This window comes from Oncorhynchus mykiss, chromosome 1 (genome assembly GCF_057628025.1).
Source record: "Oncorhynchus mykiss isolate SJ-2025 chromosome 1, ASM5762802v1, whole genome shotgun sequence".
Classification (NCBI taxonomy): Eukaryota; Metazoa; Chordata; class Actinopteri; order Salmoniformes; family Salmonidae; genus Oncorhynchus; species Oncorhynchus mykiss.
Window position 1 is genome coordinate 73,497,229 of NC_143022.1, and position 16,237 is coordinate 73,513,465.

The 16,237-nt window shown below is 42.5% G+C and overlaps 1 protein-coding gene across 4 annotated transcripts in view; it reads left to right on the forward strand.

The window, feature by feature from the left end:
* LOC110528470 (bifunctional heparan sulfate N-deacetylase/N-sulfotransferase 2) overlaps window positions 1-16,237 on the forward strand; it is a 174,852-nt gene that overhangs the window by 118,233 nt on the left and 40,382 nt on the right. For 2 of the 4 annotated variants that reach the window (XM_036984309.2, XM_036984328.2), the window contains one exon: window positions 10,600-10,689. The gene's annotated coding sequence lies outside the window, so the exon portion shown is untranslated. Of the gene's footprint in view, window positions 1-10,599; window positions 10,700-16,237 lie in introns of all 4 variants that reach the window. The other 2 variants (XM_036984320.2, XM_036984301.2) reach the window with 1 other exon arrangement.

Below are 16,237 nucleotides of genomic sequence, written 5' to 3' on the forward strand. Positions count from 1 at the left end.
GTAGAGTTAGTCGGCCTATATTCTCATTTTCCTTGTTACCAGGCTGGATTCGGGGGAAACATGTTTACCAACCTACCTAAATGACTACGTTCTTGGCTTGTAGAATGTGATATTTTGTAACAGTGAGACTATTTCTGTACAGTGCGTATTCGTGGATGTTTGGTTCTCAGTCAGTTGATTTGTAGTGCAGCTGGACCAGAGCAGCGATCCTCAGGGACAACTGTCCTGTTTGATAGAATGGATACGCAACACATCTTATTTTGTCCTGTTTAAATCTGCTCACGCTGACTGAATGCATCTGCCTCTGTTCTTAGTCGCAGAGAACGATCCCATCGTCAGCTCTGTACAAGTACAGTGTGAAATAACACAATGGTTTATTAGTGGGAAAGGATGCAGCCATGAGATCGGAACATGGTTTCTCTTTCAAAGCCAGTCCTTTAAAGCCAGTTCTAGCGTTCTCTCTCATCCTCCCTCTCTATATTATTGTGTGATAAAGTGCCTCTGAAAGGCCGACTCATTCTTAGGGGATCTGAGCAGATTTCTCATGCGTCATCTCCTGTTTCCTATGAGGGTAGGGCTGTTGACTAGTGGCGCTACATGTTTGCTCCTATTCCTCCCAGACCAGGCTACTAAATGCAAGGCTTTTAGCTCCAACAACACCAGCCCTGACATACACAGACAGGAGGATAGAATCGATCCATGTCTCCCTTACTCTCTTTGCCCCCCACCCTTCCCTCCCACGGTCCCTGTCTTGCCTTTCTCTCTCAACCGCCTTTTTTTTGTCTTCCCTCCTATTGCTTCCTCCCTCTTTCTTTGCCCATCTGTAGCTCTACCCCTCTCTCTTTCTCTCTGGGGTGTGTATTAGAGGTCGACCGATTAATCGGAATGGCCAATTAATTAGGGCTGATTTCAAGTTTTCATAACAATCGGAAATCTGTATTTTTTTTGGCGCCGATTTTGCCGTTTTTTTTTAAATACCTTTTATTTAACTAGGCAAGTCAGTTAATTAAGAACACATTCTTATTTTCAATGACGGCCTAGGAACAGTGGGTTTAACTGCCTTGTTCAGGAGCATTATGACAGATTTTCACCTTGTCAGCTCGGGAGACCAATCTTGCAACCTTACAGTTAACTAGTCCAACGCTCTAACCACCTGCCTCTCATTGCACTCCACGAGGAGCCTGCCTGTTACGCGAATGCAGTAGAAGCCAAGATAAGTTGCTAGCTAGCATTAAACTTATCTTGTAAAAAAACAATCAATCAATCATAATGACTAGTTATAACTACACATGGTTGATGATATTATTCGTTTATATAGCGTGTCCTGTGTTGCATATAATCGATGCAACGCAGGGGGATGATTTAACAAAAGCGCATTTGTGAAAAAAGCACAATCGTTGGACGACTGTACCTAACCATAAACACCAATGCCTTTCTTAAAATCAATACACAGAAGTATATATTTTTAAACCTGCATATTTAGCTAAAAGAAATCCAGGTTAGCAGGCAATATTAACCAGGTGAAATTGTGTCATTTCACGCAGTCAGGGTATATGCAACAGTTTGGGCAGCCTGGCTCATTGCGAACTAATTTGCCAGAATTTTACGTAATTATGACATTTTAACATTGAAGGTTGTACAAGAATATTTAGACTTAGGGATGCCACCCGTTAGATAAAATACAGAACGGTTCCGTATTTCACTGAAAGAATAAACGTTTTGTTTTCAAAATGATAGTTTCCGGATTTGACCATATTAATAACCAAAGGCTCGTATTTCTGTGTGTAATTATATTATAATTAAATCTATGATTTGATAGAGCAGTCTGACTGAGCGATGGTAGGTAGCAGCAGGCTCGTAAGCGTTCATTCAAACAGCGCTTTTGTGCGTTTTGCCAGCAGCTCTTCGCAAGCACAGCGCTGTTTATGACTTCAAGCCTATCAGCCTAATGGCTGGTGTAACCAATGTGAAATGGCTAGCTAGTTAGCTGGGTGTGCGCTAATAGCGTTTCAAACATCACTCACTCTGAGACTTGGAGTAGTTACTAACGACTAACTTTTTTCCTCACCGTCCCGAAGTGAAATTTCAACTGTTCCAAACTGAACTTGAACGGTCCCAAAAATGTAAATACTTTTAAAAAAAATTTATAAAAAAATGTATATGCCAACATGGGTCTAGGTCATTTGCAGTGCTTTTAAAGTAATTGGTGTATTTCTGAGATACATACTCTACAGTCTATATTACATAAACTTAATTTGTAAAACTGTTTTGCCTCTTAATGAAAACAAGCAAACATCCATTACATGTATTAATTATAATTTATTAATTGAACATGCTAACCACATGTATACAATATATATTTTTTATTTCACCTTTATTTCACCTTTATTTAACCAGGTAGGCTAGTTGAGAACAAGTTCTCATTTACAACTGCGACCTGGCCAAGATAAAGCATAGCAGACAACAACACAGAGTTACACATGGAGTAAACAATAAACAAGTCAATAACACAGTAGAAAAAAATGAAAAAAAGAGTCTATATACATTGTTTGCAAAAGGCATGAGGAGGTAGGCGAATAATTACAATTTAGCAGATTAACACTGGAGTGATAAATGATCAGATGGTCATGTGCAGGTAGAGATACTGGTGTGCAAAAGAGCAGAAAAGTAAATAAATAATTTCAGTACGGGGATGAGGTAGGTAAATTGGGTGGGCTATTTACCGATGGACTATGTACAGCTGCAGCGATCGGTTAGCTGCTCAGATAGCAGATGTTTAAAGTTGGTGAGGGAGATATAAGTCTCCAACTTCAGCGATTTTTGCAATTCGTTCCAGTCACAGGCAGCAGACAACTGGAAGGAAAGGCAGCCAAATTAGGTGTTGACTTTAGGGATGATCAGTGAGATGCACCTGCTGGAGCGCGTGCTACCATCGTGTTGGTGGGTGTTGCCATCGTGACCAGTGAACTGAGATAAGGCGGAGCTTTACCCAGCATGGACTTGTAGATGACCTGGAGCCAGTGGGTCTGGCGAGGAATATGTAGCCAGGGCCAGCCGACTAGAGCATACAGATCGCAGTGGTGGGTGGTATAAGGTGCTTTAGTAACAAAACGGATGGCACTGTGATAAACTGCATCCAGTTTGCAGACTTTATCCACACAGGGCATCTGAACACACAAAATACATTTTGATGATTTTCATTACATTTTGGGTGTTTTTATTTAACTATTGTACACCTGTGGTGTTCCCGGTCAAAAATGACCGGTCATTAGAAATGAATGGGTGAGACTACAATTAGTGTATAAAATTGAGTTCAGGCACATGCCCATTCATCAGATGGACACACTTCCTCTCCCAGACCCCCACATGCATGTGTGTTTGAGTATGCACACACACACACACACACTTCGTGCTACTGCCTGAAGAAAAACAAGTAAGTGCTCCTGATGACAACTCTGCACAGGGATGTTGCTGTGAGTACCAGGGAGCCCAACGCTGTCCTACAACAGAGGGGGAGTTGACAACCTTGATAAGGTATGTTACTTTTTATCTTTCAAGTCTCGTGTACTTTGTTTTCTATTACCAGATTGTTTTATCTGCACCATAAAAATAAGACATGTTGTTGTTTGGTGAAATGCTCATTGAATTTGTGAACAATATGGAGTCAATTATATTCATTTGAATATGTAAATATATTTTACATGTGATAAATTAAAACAACACTTTGATGCAATTTTTCACGTTACTATGCAAGACATAAAATAATGAGTACATACAAGTGATATTTTATTTATTGATTATTGCACTTTTGCAGGTTCCTGTCACATACTCTTGTAAGAGGATGACGGCATGTTGGCCCATAGTGGTGTTCTTCAACATCCTAGATGTGTCGGCATACAACGAGCTTGTGGTGTGGATGGAGGTGAATCCAGGCTGGAAGTAGGGGAAATTCTTCAAGAGGAGACTATCCCTAGAAGAGTTGGGGAAAGCCATGGTGGCACCCCTCATTCAAAGGCGCCAACACCTTCCTCTGCTGGATTGGTGAGAGATATACAAGGGCCAGATGCAAGATCTACGGCCGCCAGAGACAGAAGAGACAAAGGGAAGAGGTGCAATCTGTGTGCACCAAGAGATGTCAAAACGAGCATTATGTGCCATAAATCCAGTGCATATATTTGCAAGGCACATGCCACAACCGCCACGTATTGTACAACATGTGCATGAGAACACACAAAATGGAACCACCACTGATTGACAGATTGTGAAAATGTTTATGTTTTTGTTAGTAATACTGTTATTGTTACTGTTGTTCTTTAATGTGTTCTGACATTAATTTTGTAATATGGTCAAGTTTGCATGTGTAGTTTAGGGCCTATGTCCTTTCTTTACTACTAAAATCATGGTGGGCAGTTTTGATGTTATTTTGTACCACTATTTAAACATTTTAAATGGTTTCAAAACAAATGTCCTTGTTTAACTTTGACACAAAGTAGTCTGATAAATAGCACAATGTTTCATCTGAGTATTTGTTAGTCAAAATAATCCATACATTATGCTTTTTTAACTCAAACTAGTTTGAGCTCAGGTCAATGAGGCCTACAGCCCATCAATAGCAAATAGAAGTTCAAAACTTGTAATGTTCACAATAACTTAAGTTGATTAAAAAAAAGATCTAACACAGCATTAGGTGATAATATATGGATTTATAATCAGCTATAATGGGGCAGTCATTTTGGACTGGGAACACAGAATGAATGAACATGAAACGAACACAGCGGGAGGGTTAACCAACATATGACAGATGAGACAAAACTGTTCATCTTCCCTCTAAAGCGGGAGGTTACCGTGGTGATGCCACTCCAATCATGTTTGTGCCTGTGAGACTGACTAGTATCCGCGTTGCTTCTCTTTCCTAGCAGTTGAAACAACCTAGCTTGTGAACCAAACAATGAAAATAGCCAAGGAACACAAGGAAAAAGTCTCACTTCAGTAGACTTCCGTTTGAAGTAAAAGGAAGTAACGTTTATTCCTGAGCGCAGTGCTTCTAAAAATGAATCTGTCACTCCGCTCTTCACATGCGCACGCCAGGCAGTGTTGCAGCGCGAGGCTGAAGTACTTGGCACATTTTAGTGTGTATATTTGTTTCAGGTCAGGGAGATACAACCATATTCACTAGAATACTATAGTGGCTAGCCATAGTCTACAAACAATGGAAATGCCACAGCAACTACCGGGCACGAAACATCCGCTCCGGCCCCGCAGACAAGCTAGGAGAGAGTCAAATGTGTATGCTAATAGGCTTATTTACCCAACATTGGAATGATATATTGTAATATTATACTTTTCCATAACCTAAATAATGACATATGCAATGCCTAGCCAACCATATCATTGTTTGAAACCTGGACGTTTTGCATAGCCTATTTTACCCTGCTAACCTTTAGCCAAAATCCGAACATAGGAAAAAAAGCTGCGATTTCTTGGTTTGCCGTTGAACCCAGCATTTCTTCTTCTACTGTCCAAGGGCAGTAAAACACAATCATATTGTTGCATCTTCAATGTTCCTTCTTTCTAAGTTTCTACCATTAGGCTGCATATCCGTCGCTGTCGCATTATAGAAACCGCTCGTATCAAGTGTGCCTTCTGGGAATGGTGTTCTCGGGTAATATCATCACGCATATGGCCGAGACGAGTGAACACATTGCTGCGCTTATAATGTGCATTATTCATAGTTTATCAACTTCTAAGCTAAATGTTGTGATCTGTTTCATCAGCCTCGTCTTTGTGTTTAAACCTTTTAGTATGGAACCACTGTTCTATGCGTTTGATATTTTTCTGGCCTATCGTCCCGCAGCTGTGCCAACGTCTGTTTTGAACTGTCCCAGACACCTTTTTTTAAAGGACGACCTTCATTTCGAGCCCTGTGTGTGTGCATGTAGGGGACAGTTAATACGTTTCTGTGTGCGTTTCTCCCTCACCTTCCTTCAGTCCCACTTCCTTCACCAGTGACACACATACAGCTTAAAATTATATTTCTTCCATTGCCCCATCGATATACATGCGTGGGTGGGTGGGCACGCTCCTGGCAAGTCGATGGAAACACACTAACCAATGCTCTTAGTTTGGCTTTGTGAGGCACCCTGCTGCCTGTCTGCATGGATGGGCTGGCTTGCTGTGTGTGTGTGTGTGTGTGTGTGTGTGTGTGTGTGTGTGAGAGAGCGAGTCTGTGTGTGTGTGTGTGTGAGAGCGAGTTTGTGTCTGTGTTTGCACTTGTGTACATTATGTTAAGTGTGTCTGTCATTTTATGTGTGTGTGTGCATGCAAAAGTATATGTATCTGTGTGATGACCATTGCAGTTACAGTGTATTTACTATGCTATGCTGTAGAGCATACGGAATATGTGCATGACTAGCTGTGACAGGTGATTGATCCAGTGCTATTAAGGGCCCAGAATGGTCCTCTGAAGGCTGCTGAGATCAGACTGTGAAGCAGTAGCACACTGATAGAGGGAGAGGGACCTCCCATTAGCCAATCAGTTAGTGGCCTTATGGCTGAATAGATTGATAATAGACTCCCCCCACCTCGCCCTGGGGAATGGAGGAGAGGGAAGGGGGGTCATGAGAGGGGTCGAGGGAGAAACAAAGGGAGGGGAGATTGAGTGATGTGAGGGGAAGAAGAGAGTGTGTGTGTCATGAGGAAGGAAGAGGGAGGTAGGAAGTGGAGGGGCAGGCTCTGAATCCAGGTAGTGTGAGGGTCCAAGGCCTGGAGAAGTATGTGCACAAGTCTGGTGTTCTTCAGTTGTTCTTTTAGGTGATAGTTTAATTTTTATATATATATATATATATATATATATATATATATATATATATATATATATATAAATTAAACTATTACTGCTCAAAAAAATAAAGGGAACACTAAAACAACACATCCTAGATCTGAATGAATGAAATATTCTTATTAAATAATTTTTTCTTTACATAGTTGAATGTGCTGAAAGCAAAATCACACAAAAATTATCAATGGAAATCAAATTTATCAACCCATGGAGGTCTGGATTTGGAGTCACACTCAAAATTAAAGTGGAAAACCACACTAAAGGCTGATCCAACTTGAATGTCCTTAAAACAAGTCAAAATGAGGCTCAGTAGTGGGTGTGGCTGTGCCTGTGTGACCTCCCTACAACGCCTGGGCATGCTCCGCATGAGGTGGCGGATGGTGTCCTGAGGGATCTCCTCCCAGACCTGGACTAAAGCATCTGCCAACTCCTGGACAGTCTGTGGTGCAACGTGGCGTTGGTGGATGGAACGAGACATGATGTCCCAGATGTGCTCAATTGGATTCAGGTCTGGGGAACGGGCGGGCCTTCCATAGCATCAATGCATTCTTCTTGCAGGAACTGCTGACACACTCCAGCCACATGAGGTCTAGCATTGTCTTGCATTAGGAGGAACCCAGGGGCAACCACACCAGCATATGGTCTCACAAGGGGTCTGAGGATCTCATCTCGGTACCTAATGGCAGTCAGGCTACCTCTGGCGAGCACATGGAGGCCCCCCAAAGAAATGCCACCCCACACCATGACTGACCCACCGCCAAACCGGTCATGCTGGAGGATGTTGCAGGCAGCAGAACGTTCTCCACGGCGTCTCCAGACTCTGTCACGTCTGTCACGTGCTCAGTGTGAACCTGCTTTCATCTGTGAAGAGCACAGGGCGCCAGTGGCGAGTTTGCCAATCTTGGTGTTCTCTGGCAAATGCCAAACGTCCTGCACGGTTGGGCTGTAAGCACAACCCCCACCTGTGGACGTCGGGTCCTCATGCCACCCTCATGGAGTCTGTTTCTGACCGTTTGAGCAGACACATGCACATTTGTGGCCTGCTGGAGGTCATTTTGCAGGGCTCTGACAGTGCTCCTCCTGCTCCTCCTTGCACAAAGGCGGAGGTAGCGGTCCTGCTGCTGGGTTGTTGCCCTCCTACGGCCTCCTCCACGTCTCCTGATGTACTGGCCTGTCTCCTGGTAGCACCTCCATGCTCTGGACACTACGCTGACAGACACAGCAAACCTTTTTGCCACAGCTCGCATTGATGTGCCATCCTGGATGAGCTGCACTACCTGAGCCACTTGTGTGGGTTTTAGACTCCGTCTCATGCTACCACTAGAGTCAAAGCACCGGCATAATTCAAAAGTGACCAAAACATCAGCCAGGAAGCATAGGAACTGAGTAGTGGTCTGTGGTCACCACCTGCAGAACCACTCCTTTATTGGGGGTGTCTTGCTAATTGCCTATAATTTCCACCTGTTGTCTATTCCATTTGCACAACAGCATGTGAAATTTATTGTCAATCAGTGTTGCTTCCTAAGTGGACAGTTTGATTTCACAGAAGTGTGATTGACTTGGAGTTACATTGTGTTGTTTAAGTGTTCCCTTTATTTTTTTGAGCAGTGTGTGTATATATATATATATATATATATATATATATATATATATACATACATACGCTACCGTTCAAAAGTTTGGGGTCATTTTTTTGTCCATTAAAATAACTTCAAATTGATCAGAAATAGTGTAGATGTTGTTAATGTTGTAAATGACTTGTAGCTGGAAACTGCTTTTTAAAATATTTTTAATGGAATATTTACATAGACGAACAGAGGCCCATTATCAGCAACCATCACTCCTGTCTTCCAATGGCACGTTGTGTTAGCTAATCCAAGTTTATCATTTTAAAAGGCTAATTGATCATTAGAAAACTCCTTTGCAATTGTTAGCACAGCTGAAAACTGTTGTTCTGATTAAAGAAGCAATAAAACTGACATTCTTTAGACTAGTTGAGTATCTGGAGCATCAGCGTTTGTGGGTTCGATTACAGGCTCAAAATGGCCAGAAACAAAGCTTTTCTTCTGAAACTCGTCAGTCTATTCTTGTTCTGAGAAATGAAGGCAATTCCATATGAGAAATTGCCAAGAAACTGAAGATCTCGTACAACGCTGTGTACTACTCCCTTCACAGAACAGCGCAAACGGGCTCTAACCAGAATGGAAAGGAGTGGGAGGCCCCGGTGCACACCTGAGCAAGAGGACATGTACATTAGTGTCTAGTTTGAGAAACAGATGCCTCACAAGTCCTCAACTGGCAGCTTCATTAAATAGTACCCGCAAAACACCAGTCTCAATGTCAACAGTGAAGAGGCGACTCCGGGATGCTGGCCTTCAAAAATGTCATATCTGTGCATCACTAATATATTATTTATATAATGAAATCATGTAGTAACCAAAAAACTGTTAAACAAATCAAAATATATTTTATATTTGAGATTATTCAAAGTAGCCACCCTTTGCCTTGATGACAGCTTGGCATTCTTTCAACCAGCTTCTCTTGGAACACAGTCTTGAAGGAGTTCCCACATATGCTGAGCACTTGTTGGCTGCTTTTCCTTCACTCTGTAGTCCAACTCATCCCAAACCATCTCAATTGGGTTGAGGTTAGGTGATTGTGGAGGCCAGGTCATCTGATGCAGCACTCCATCACTCTCCTTCTTGCTCACATAGCCTTTACACAGCCTGGAGGTGTGTTGGGTCATTGTCTTGTTGAAAACACATTGACACACAATGTCCCCAATCACTGCCCTGGGACATTGGGATATATTAATTATTTTTTGACCAGAGGAAAGAGTGCCTCCTACGGGTTCTCTAACACCACAGGTTAGTCTGATGCTCTATGTTAGAGAATGGGCCAAAGCTCTAGCCACGGTCTTCTGTGTTGATTCTGGTGAGCAGCCAGCTCTGATAGCCAGGGTTTGTTTGAGCTGCACTATCAATATTAGGATAGCCACTGGATCTGGGAGCAGAGGTCCTACTAGGGGACTCTGATACACAACATATACTCAGTATGTGACTTGTCTATGAATTCTGGTTAACTAAGGTGTTGTGTGAGATTTGTTTTGGTTCCCACTTGTGTACATATGTTTTTATGTCACTGGTTTTAGATTAAGTATGTGTGTTGTGTCGGTCCTCTTGCGCTGTTCCCCCCGGTCCCCCCTCCCACAGAGGAGATGGCTGCGGTCTCTCTGAGCACTATGAAACATTTAAAATGGGATTCTGGGTGGTGGAGAACAAAGGAGCCACCCTCTGTACTGTGTTGCTCATATACACATACACAAAAGGGAGAGTGTCATTGTAGAGCTGTGATGAATCCCCCTAGACAGAATGCACGCTGGGTTTCACATAATCACGTGGGTGATTATTTGAATAGTTGAATCTGTTGTGTAAGAGCAGTGCTAGCTGAAGGAGAAACACTGTTCTGGTACACAAAGTCCTTTGATTTGGTCTATCATGATATTCCTGGTTTAGGAGGGGTGGTGGAGGTAAACAAATGCTAACCCAATGCTTTGCCTACCTCCTCCTTTCATAAATTTCCATGTGGGTGTTTTCATGTGTTTGTTTGCATTGAAGGCTGTTGCTGTTGAGAGGCGGAGGCAGCCTTCCATTGACCAGATACATGCCTAGCTAAAGCTAATAGTTACCATGATGGTGCTGCCTTACCTATCAGGGCTGTCCATCTGCCTGGCCTTGACCCTCAATTTGTCCCTTCTACAGGCCTTCTGAGACTGACGGACAGACAGACGCAACACGCCTGAGGGACAGACACAAGGACAGCACCAGAGGAAGTCTCCACGGCAACAAGAGGTCAGAGACTGTAGGTGGATTTACATCAGATTTGCAACTTTTCTGTGTACACTAACCTTGGATATGGTGTGGCCAAAGTCACATTCCTGCTTCATGTGTGAGTGCATTTATTAAACATACCGTAAATACCATAGTATATAGACACACAAAATGGCAATTCAAACTATACAGGAGCTTCTCATCTAAACCATATTGCACATAGTGTTGCACACTTGATTAATGCAATGGTTCACAAATGTGTGGATATTTTAAAAGCCTCCGGAGGTGTAGTGTGGTAGACCTCATCATTAGAACCGCTGGGCCTCGAGAGACCCCCCTTCAAGCTAGTGAGGTGTCATTCTGACTGCAACTTTCTAACAGTGTAATTATAATGAACAAAAATATAAACGCAACATGTAAAAATGTCAAAGATTTTACTGAGTTACAGTTCATATAAGGAAATCAGTCAATGGAAATAATTTTATTCGGCCCTAATCTATGGATTTCACATGACTGGGAATACAGATATGCGTCTGGTAGTCACACATTCCTTAAAAAATGGTAGGGGCATGGATCAGAAAACCAGTCAGTATCTGGTGTGACCACCATTTTCCCACATGCAGCGCAACATATCTCCTTTGCATAGAGTTGATTAGGCCTGGGAAATGTTGTCCCACTTCCCTGCAATGGCAATGAGAATCCTTCTAGTGGTTAGAGCGTTGGACTAGTAACCGGAAGGTTGTAAGTTCAAACCCCCGAGCTGACAAGGTACAAATCTGTCGCTCTGCCCCTGAACAGGCAGTTAACCCACTGTTCCTAGGCCGTCATTGAAAATAAGAATTTGTTCTTAACTGACTCGCCTAGTTAAATAAAAAAATAAAACATGCTCAATGGGTGACATGTCTGGTGAGTATGCAGGCCATGGAAGAACTGGTACATTTTGAGCTTCCAAAAGTAGTGTACAGATTCTTGAAACATGAGGTGATGGCGGCGGATGAATACCATGACAATGGGCCTCAGGATCTCGTCACGGTATCTCTGTGCATTCAATTTGCCATTGATAAAATGCAATTGTGTTTTGTTGTTCGTAGCTTATGCCTGCCCATACCATAACCCCACCGCCACCATGGGGACACTCTGAACGTTGACATCAGCAAACCGCTTGTCATTGTGAGGCCGGTTGGACGTACTGTCAAATTCTCTAAAACGACATTGGAGGTGGCTTATGGTAGAGAAATTAACATTTAATTATCTGGCAACAGCTCTGGTGTCAGCATACCAATTGCACACTCCCTCAGAACTTGAGACATCTGAGGTGTTGTGTTACAAAACTGCACCTTTTAGTGGCCTTTTATTGTCCCACCTGTCAGGTTTATGGATTATCTTGGGAAAGGAGAAATCCTCACTAACAGGGATGTAAACAAATTTCTGCACAGCATTTGAGAGAAACGCTTTTTGTGCGTATGAAACATTTCTCTGGTCTTTTATTTGAAACATGGGACCAACACTTTACATGTTGAGTTTATATTTTTGTTCAGTGTAATACGTTGCCTTTGTTGCAACTATGAAACAGAAAGCATATGTGTTGGAACACGGTCACAGCTAAAGTAAAAAATCAAATAGAAAACACCCCAACCACCAAGACGCACGGTCAAATGGGGAAAACATCAGTAGCCTAAACACAATAAGTGCCAAGTGTGCTTGATAAATAGTGAAAATCAGCACAAAAGCCAAAATGGCATAATAATGAATGTGTCCTTATGAGAGCAGTCAAAAACAGTCAATTATTGTCAGCTCATTGCTTACATTGTGTGCGTCCTGGGATCAGTTGGATTTCATTTAGCTGTTATCCCTTGTTCGACACACATCTTTGTCACTTTCACTTGCTTGACTCACTTTGACATACCTTCGTTTGGTTGTAGTGCATAATAGTCTCCGGTTTTCTCTCTGTCCCTGTCGGTGTGCTCATTGTACTGGTGACAGAAACGTTCTTTCTTGCCTTGTGAGTTTTGCCTTGTCATTCTTCACCACTGTACAGCGGCTGTGCAGGTGCCTTATTTTGCGCAGAGGGATGGTGCTCCCTTCTCACTTTGTTCATGGTGCCGACAAGGCTTGTCTTCTTGCTAAGCAACTTGTTCGCCAATGACAGTGAAGTGAAGAAATTGTCCGTGGTGACATTTCTCCCCTTGCCAACTTAAGTTCCACAAGCCCTGGTTACCACATTCTCTGACACTTGCTCAATTGCCACCCGATGTTTTTCCAGATATGGAAAGGCGTTCAGCATGTACAATTACCCACACTCTCACTGTGTAGCCCACTTCAAGTAGGCCAGAGTAGACTGATAAGACTGCTGGGATTCACTGGACTGATATAGGATACATACCATTTTGAGATTTTAGAATGGATCAATACAGTAGCATGGTCCGCCCTGTTCTTCATTCACAGTTGGTGATTACATTATTATGCATCGTTCGCTTCCCCTCGCTCATCAACTCCCCCTTTTCTCCCTCATTATACTATACTATCATTCATTTCATCTGTTTCTGTATAGTTTAGGTTCAGTTTCAGGGCAACTATCAGGGTGATTATCAGCTGGGCACTGCACTGTTGGGAGAGGTGGGGGCAACTGGGGAACCCCCCCAAAAAATGACATGCCCTCTTTTAAACTGCTTGTAACTCCAGTTTGGTTTGTGATACTAAGATTCTAACAACGGCAGTGTGTTATATAGACCTATTTAGGAAAAGTCAAGGGGGGGGGGGGGGGCATGACTTAAATGGCAGAGTAATACAATTGTTTAATTCAGGAGCAGTCAAAATGAGTCCTGGACGTCACAGTAGTGTGGTGTAAAGAGGCCGAGTGTGTTTGACTGTTGTACAGGAGGTTGTTTTCGCCGGTGTTAAGGTCGCTATGTATCTGGGTCAAAGTCTATGAAGGGGTCAATGTTCCGTGAGGCATTCTAACAAAAGGCAGAAATGTGCATACTTTTTTCTTACACAGCGTATCTGTACTAAATGTAGCTATTAGTATTCATGGACACAGTGTAGTAGCTAGCTGCTAATATCCATATCCCTGCGTAGGCCTGTTATTGTTGAATTACACTTTCATTAAATTTCAGAGGACTCATTTATGGGAAACATTGAATTTACTGGTCCTAACAAATGTTATTTTCATCTGCACAGTGGACTGTGTTTGTACTATTCATGTTCTGGTAAATCTATTTGCAGTGTTTCTCTCTGTGTGTCAAAGCTCATGTTTCATGGCATAGCAGATATACATTAGAATGCCCTCTGCGCTCAAGGATGAATATAATGGAATACACACAGGTGCAGTTTGTCACTTTTCCCATGTTTTTTTGTCTTGGTTATTTTAGTGCAGCGATGTGGATGTCAAAGTGCCCTGCTGTTGAGAGGGAAAATACTTTAAGAGCTTATAGAATTATGGAGATTGTAGCAGTTGTAGCATTCAAAGAGGTACCACTCATTTAATTTGATGTATATTTCTCTACTTTATGCTGACTGACTGCTGTCCTCTAGCTTCCCTCTCCTTATATACTGGGAAGAGCTTTGTGTGTGCCTGTGTGGTTCTGTGTGCCAGTGTGGTTCTGTGTGTCAGTGTGGTTCTGTGTGCCTGTGTGGTTCTGTGTGCCTGTGTGGTTCTGTGTGCCAGTGTGGTTCTGTGTGTCAAGAGTATCTGTGTGTGTACCTGTGTGTGGAGAGATGTCCAGATGTTTTGTAGCAAGGTTGGCAGCAGCCTGAGATTAGCATGCTGGCCACTGTGGGGAAGATAAATAGCCCTCTGTCATGGTAAAAAAAACAACAGTCCCTTTGTCTTTGATGTGCTCCAACTCCCAAATTGCTTTTATCTACCCAGAGCCAGAGAACACGCAACGGCTGGATCTCTTTATTAATCCCCTGCCTACCTGATCGCGTTGCGCCTGCCTGCCTGCCCGCCCGCCTGCGCTCGCTGTGTCTGTAGCCAAGGGAGACTAAAATACCCAGTATATTCAGGTGAAGAAATGGAGCTTAAGATTATATAGAATTGTTAATGGCTGTTAGTGTTGTTTTCCTATTGTTAGCTCTGTTTGTCAAGTCTAACGACCTAGGCTAAGTAGACTCTTACCAGCCCTTAAAAATAAACACTTCATATTTCCTATTTTCACCTATGTTCTTCCATTCTCCATGGATCTCTCAAGCGTCGACTGCCTCTATAATATTGTAATTTCATTGCTTAACTGCGTGAACAGCACTGGTGGAAAAGGGTAAGACGCATAAGAGCAGCTGCACTAAAAACTCAGCTCTGCTCAGCCTTCCCCAAGAGATGTAATGCTTAAGTGAGTGGCTTGTGTTGTCTGCCCTAGCAGTGTAATGGCTGTGTGGAAATAGGTCACCTGAAGTGTTAGTCTTCTGCTCTTGATTCAAAATGAATCTTGATAAATATGCTGTTTTTCTTATAAAGAAAGGACTACGGTCGGCCTCCCATGCACCTATAATAAACCTCTGTATTGGTGGTGCTTGTGTGAAGTACATCAGTCTGTGCTTTCATTCAGTAATGTGATGAAAAGCCTTTGAGTGAGCAATGCCGTCACCTCATTACGAAAGCCAGAGATGGTCAGCACTTCTGTCAGCGAGAAGAAACATGATGACAAATGTGTCAGTCATTACACGCCAGTGACCCTCAAGGTCCCATCTCAAGGGCGAAATGTGAGATGTGACATCTCTGTTTCTGTAACACTATAATTAACCCCTGACCTTGACCAAACAGGAAGCCAGAGAAAGCCCTCAGGGCGAGTTTTCTCACAGTAATGGAGGGTCCCGATGTGATTGACGGCTCACTAGTCAGTCAGAGGGGTCAGGCTTGTGTTTGACTATTCCCATTAGCTGGGAATAGTCAGCTTTTGTCAGATGAAAAAAATTAAATGTGGAAATGCCGATAAATCAAATTAATCGTCCGAGTGAAAAATTATAAAATTCCATAGCTAAATAAATGCTTTTTAACCTATTCATTGATGGAAATACCAGTCTATGGAAATACAGTGCCTTGCGAAAGTATTCGGCCCCCTTGAACTTTGCGACCTTTTGCCACATTTCAGGCTTCAAACATAAAGATATAAAACTGTATTTTTTTGTGAAGAATCAACAACAAGTGGGACACAATCATGAAGTGGAACGACATTTATTGGATATTTCAAACTTTTTTAACAAATCAAAAAATGAAAAATTGGGCATGCAAAATTATTCAGCCCCCTTAAGTTAATACTTTGTAGCGCCACCTTTTGCTGCGATTACAGCTGTAAGTCGCTTGGGGTATGTCTCTATCAGTTTTGCACATCGAGAGACTGAAATTTTTTCCCATTCCTCCTTGCAAAACAGCTCGAGCTCAGCGAGGTTGGATGGAGAGCATTTGTGAACAGCAGTTTTCAGTTCTTTCCACAGATTCTCGATTGGATTCAGGTCTGGACTTTGACTTGGCCATTCTAACACCTGGATATGTTTATTTTTGAACCATTCCATTGTAGATTTTGCTTTATGTTTTGGATCATTGTCTTGTTGGAAGACAAATCTCCGTCCC